This window comes from Papio anubis, chromosome Y (genome assembly GCF_008728515.1).
Source record: "Papio anubis isolate 15944 chromosome Y, Panubis1.0, whole genome shotgun sequence".
Taxonomy (NCBI): domain Eukaryota; kingdom Metazoa; phylum Chordata; class Mammalia; order Primates; family Cercopithecidae; genus Papio; species Papio anubis.
The window spans coordinates 7,421,027-7,427,026 of NC_044997.1; positions in this window are offsets into that span (position 1 = coordinate 7,421,027).

Genomic DNA, 6,000 nt, shown 5'->3' on the forward strand with positions numbered 1-6,000 from the left:
CGCTGCCCCACCCTGTCCCTGTGGGAGCCCCGCTGCCCCACCTGTCCTCTGTCACACTGCTCCCACCGGAAGCCCAGCCCCACCACGTGTCCCTGGGGGCCCTGCTGCCAGTCCCCACTCCCAAACATGTCCACCTTGCCGCCTTCTTCCCCTGTGTAACCCTTCTCTGAGGAAAAATTATCTTCCACTAACCTGGTCCCTGATGCAAAAATGGCAATAAAGGAGCCCTATATGTTACCCAGGCTGGTTTCAAACTTCTGACCTCAAGCCATCCCCTCATCTCCCCTTCCCAAAATGGTAGGATTACAAGAGTAAGTCAGTGTGCCAGGTTAATAGAATAATTTAAGCGCATCTATTTTGTTCCCATTTTAGGCTACCTAACTCCATTTATCTGGATTACACCCACGTATTCAGTTTAAATTATTTAGGGCACCAGAGATACAAGACACGTGTTTCAAATACTCTCATACAAGGAAGGAGACAATTACAGTCTTTACAGAGGAAAATTTAAAATGAAATTATTTATGGCCCCAGATTTCTACACACACGAAAGTAACATAATTTATGGCAAAATTTGATAATTCCTTCCAAGCAAATCAGACATGTGACATGTGCTGACTAAAAGTATAAGTTATTAATTGCAGTGGTTAAGTGTATTGCCTGTATTTTGAATGATGACCACATTCACAGGGAAAAAATGGCTTTAATAAAAAAGTGCACATGAAAACAATGGCGCCATCTCCCACAACTTGCCCACATGTCGGACATGTCCGACAGTTAAAGGCAGAATCCTCAAGAAAAATCAGTGAGTTTAATACTAATGAGTTTCTTAATAGCACTAAGGAGTTCTCTCCCTATTGTCTCCCATAATTCAACATCTACACACGGAAAACTATCCCCTTTTACAGACAAAATCCCAAAAGTTTGCTTTCTGTTCTTGCCGAGAAACCAACCTGTCCAGAGAAATAGAAAATACAGGTGCTTTTCAGTAGGACAAACAGCCTCAAGGTCCCGGCCTTCCGGTCCTACGCAAATACCTTCGGGGCACCACAGGGCCAACTGCAGGAAAGACCCCTGGAGCTGGCCTGAGCTGGAAGGAAGAAGACATTCCCGGAAATCCCACCTACCTCCAGTAGTCAATCTTTGCAAGGACGGTGGGCATTGGCCACTTATTGCGAGGGCGGTAGGCGTCTCCCGAGGCGCCCAGTCTCTGCCTGGCTTGCAGATCCATCCTCCCCTGGTAAGCATCCTCTGAGAAGCTGCTTGTGGCGCGCTGCGGTGGATTCATTCACAAGCGGACGGACTGTGATTCCTTTGGAACTGTGGGCATACAAGGCCTATACCCTAACTGGCATGCTGAGTGTGGCAAAACATTGATTCACAGGGAACACATGAAACATCTCACTTCATTTGGCAGGTTAGGCTGATGGTATTAAATAATGCGGATCCAGAGGCGAGAGAGAGGGCCAGCTCTGCCTGCTGGAGCGAGGGCGGTGGTGGCTTGTGGGGAGTTGGGCAGGGCTGGTGCTTGGGAGGAAAATCGACTGGTACGTTACTGGAGTGGAATTCATCTGCACCGGAAGCCAGAATCCCCAAGGACTCTCAGGTCTAGGCAAATCCAGACTCCGAATTCCACGCTTCCTCCCTGAGGATGCTGTACTCACAGGGCCTCTCATCCTGTGCTGTGGGCACACGGGAGGCCAGTTGCCATGGTCCGCCATTCGATGACCCATGTGCAAGCCTTGCTGGCACAGAGGCTCCCGCAAGTGCAGCAGTGGCCGTGGTGTCTGCTAGCTTGGCTCTAGAAGCCCAGGGCCTCAGCCTCCAACTCCAGGGATACTGTGCGCAGCTAATCCTGCTGGGTGTCAGGGCCCCACGGCGAGTGCTGCGGGCTGTGCGCCCTGACGGGCTCCCCAGGAACCCTGTATACACTTACGTGTGGGACGTGCTTCTCAGCAGCGCTAGGCCCGCGGGCTCCCCCGGGAGCTTCCCCCAGAATCTAGGGGTGGCAGGGGCGTGGTGTGAGCAGCGCAGGACTTAGTCTGTGGGAGCCTCAAGGAGGGCACAGTGTTAAGGCTGGAGGCTCTGCAGGAGAGGGCGGCCTGTGTGCAGAGCAGGGAGGCAAACCTGCGGGAGGAGGCGTGCCAGTGGGGGATGACATCATGGAAGAGATGGAGTTGGTGGCCTAGGAGGAGGCCAAGGTGGAGCGGCAGCAGGAGGACCAGCAGGCATAGCCTGGCCCTGGCCCCACTACCTCCCAGCCGGCAACAGACTCTCTGGTAGTCCTTCACTTGGAATTGGACTCCGAGAATGCCCCAGACCTCAGGGCATCCCTGGCTTCTGGGCCAGAGTCATATCCTTGCAGTTGCCAGTTCAGGATAACTGGCAGCAGGGGGTGGGCATCAAGCTCCCGGGAGCATGTTTGGGAGAAGAAAGGTGGTGGGCACCGGAGTTCAACCAGGATTCAGGGGATGGGGGTCAATGATGGGAACGAAGGATAGTCTCCTGCAGATAGGAGGGCAGCTTGCTTGCCGGTGCCCTGAGGACTCGTGGTAGGGAGAGGAAGCCAAGCACAGCACTCCCAAGGGAGAATAACAGCGCAAGTACCCTTCATAAATAGCAGAAAGTTGAAGGACACATGTCAATGGGAAAGTCCCTGGAGGAACGGGAATCTGCATGCCCATGCCAGCCTTGGAAATACTCCTGCTCCCCATGCCTGTGTTCAGCAGACTCACCCCAGAAACACAAGGTGCTCAAGACTCAGGTTCAGGGTGCACAGGGCTGCTGTCCTCTGCAAGGCAGGCACCAGCTCCCCAGACACTTATTTCTTCTCTCTGCCTGCTCTGCACCAAAGATGGGTAGGCCCTGAGCATATATAACCTCTGTCGAACCCACACAAGCCCCATGGGGAGAGCTGACACAGCCTCGCAGCCACTTCTACCCACAGTGGTTGCCTCGTGTGGACACGCCCACCCCTCAGGGAGACCGGTAGAAGGGGAGAGCAAACATCTGGACAGCAGCAGAACCTGTCCAGCATCCAACACAGGAGGATCTCTTGCAGCTCAGGAACTCTGAAGAATCAGCCACCTCACACAACACCACCCCGCCCCCAAACCTCTGACCACTTTTTCTGTGCCTGCCCCTGGTCAGAGCAGGATGTCTGGGCCTGCCTCCACCCACCGCCAAGACCACCACAGCCGCAAGGGTGCCCATGCTCTCTGTGATCTCACAAAGTTGCAGGGTGTTTCCTTGCACGCCCACCCAATCATCTTGTGGCTCCTTAACCAGAGGCAATTAGTGCAGCACACCCAGATGTTGGCTGCGATCACAAATGACAATGAAGTCAATCCTGCTAAGCTACATGATGGATCTGCAGGTCACGCTAAGGAGCCTGGGTCTGCAGGAAGGGTCTGGTTTCTAAGTGAGTTGGAGGTGGCCCTGGGGCCCCAGGGTGTCTCAGTGGGAGAGCTGGGAAGGAAAAATGCATTCTTCACTCCAGCTAGCAGGTGACCTCAGCCCAGGTACATGAAATGCTCCTTTAAGTCTGTCCTCTTTCTTCTTGGCCAGGTAGGGGTAGGAACTCCGTCATCTCGGGTACCAGTGGCAGGATGAAGTTTTCCTTTTCTCACAACTTTTATTTCCACAATGAAGTGATCATTCAGGAGTATTGTGTTGGTATCCTCTGTAAGGAGTGGCTCCCACCATGGTAGGGGACATGGTGTATGGGAGAGTAGGTCTGGTATGAACTTTCCTGAGTCCTCTTTCTCAAGGATACATGGTGTCTCATTCCACTGCAGACCAGTGGTTATGGGATCATGAAGGTCAAGCCTCAGCTGCAGGCAGTGCACCTCCTACCTGAGCTTCTTCAGCTGGTTGGCTGACCATGACTGCCCAGGTTCTGGTGGGATTGCTGAGGGGAGCATCACCATGGGACATCATGGGGAAGGATCTTGCTGGTCATTCCTTGGCCTCTGGGTACTTTGAGCCATGACCTGACCTGTCCTGTAGCCCCTTCTGCAGTCCCCCAGATCATCAGCCAGGGCCTGTAGCTCAATCCTCTGCCATACTTCCTGAAGGAGGGAGGCCATTAGAGAGAGAACAGAGAGGAGGCCAGGTGAGCAGTCTAGGGCTTGGGACTGAGGTCTTTGATTCCTGGAGTTATGCGCCACATGGAGAACTTGAGCCTCAGGGAGGTGACTGCAGTGAGCACTCCCAAGCCATTCAAGAGGTGGTGGAGAACTGGCCATCAGGGAAGTGTAACACCCACATTTCAGGATTATAGCACCTGAAGCCACCTAAGAGGCATAAGTGTTTAAGGTCAGTGGATGAGAAGCAAGGCTCAAGTGATAGCTGTCTCATCATCCCATGCTGGCTCCCTTCCCCACCCTGAGGATGGCTACCACTTGGGGCTCAGTTTGGGCTCAACCAGGGCCCTCTCACCTTCCATGCAGATGTCCCCCCAGGCCTGTCTCTACATCCTCCAAGAATGGGTCTCCCAGGCCCATCATTTTTGATCCCAGGCTCCCCTGACATGCTTACTCCCCTCTGCCATCCTCACTCACACTAGTCCACTCCTCCAGACAAGAGAGGCCACTGGACAGGGAATCCAGAGGACCACACTGGGCTTACAAGAGAGGAAATGGGAAGAGATTGAAAAAAGGTTGTGGACCTTCGGTGTGTGCCCAAGGAGGGAACCTGGCTGGGATTTAAGGCCCACCTGAGTAGTGGTGTGGACACCCCGTGTTACTTATGATGAAGACCTGCTTTGTCGCATCCCCTAATATTAATATGGAAGTTATTTTCTTAGAATAGTGAAACAATGAGTACAAATAAATAGTGTTAGTTCAGATTTGTATGGAAATACTACAGACATATCCATTTTCCATTACATTTCTTATCTGTGACTTGAAGTGTCTATTGAGTTTTAAGATACATTTTGATTTTTCTGCTGGCAAATTTTATGGTCATGTTTGCAATGTAGAGACATAATTCAGAAAATTTTGGAGTGACTTTCAGCTTCTTTTGAGTACTCGCTTGTAAATTTTGATTTTTTTCCCCCTGTGGTTCTCTTCAGTTTATTATTGGAACTTTATATGCATGGTGATAAATTTGTTTTCTTATTTGCGTCTTGTGGAACTTTTGTTTTAAAGGACATTTTTTTCCTGTTAGATATGTGACTTTGTGAGTACTTTTTCTGGTACAAAGTTGTTATTTTCCTTGGTTAGTTGTGTGTGTGTGTGTGCGCGCATGTGTGTGTGTGTATGTGTGTGTGTGTTTTGAGATGGAGACTTGCTCTGTGACCCAGGCTGGAGTCAAGTGGCAGGATCTTGGCTCATCTCAACCTACATCTCTCAGCTTCAAGTGATTCCCTTGCCTCAGCCTTCTGAGGAGCAAAGATTACAGGAACATGCCACCATGTCCAGCTAATTTTTGTGCTTTTAGTCGAGACTGGGTTTCACCATATTTCCCAGGCTGGTCGTGAATTCCTGACCTCCAGTGATCCACCTGCTTCAGCCTGCCAAAATGCTGGGCTTACAGGCATGAACCACCATGCCCAGCTTCATTTGTTTGTTTATGTATATGAACCCTTGTTCTATTTTCTTCATGTACATGTACTTTAGAGTTATTGAAATAATATATTTTACTTATTTACTCAGTACTTTAGTAAGATTTTAAAAGTAATGTTTTTATTCATTAAATACAGTATTGTGAATAGTTTCAACCTTCTGTAGTATTGTCATTCTCTCTTTCATATATTAATCAAGAATTCTGATACTGTTTTTCCCCCACCTAAGGAGAACATGCAGATAATTACAAAAACTTGTGTGAATGAATGGACATTAAAATATAATTTGAAGGCCAGGCCAGGTGGCTCACACCTGTAATTTCCATACTTGGGGAGAGCAAGGCTGGTAGATTACCAGATGTCAGAAGTTCAGGACCAGCCTAGTCAACATGGTGAAACCTCATCTCTACTAAATATTCAAAAATTAGCCAGGT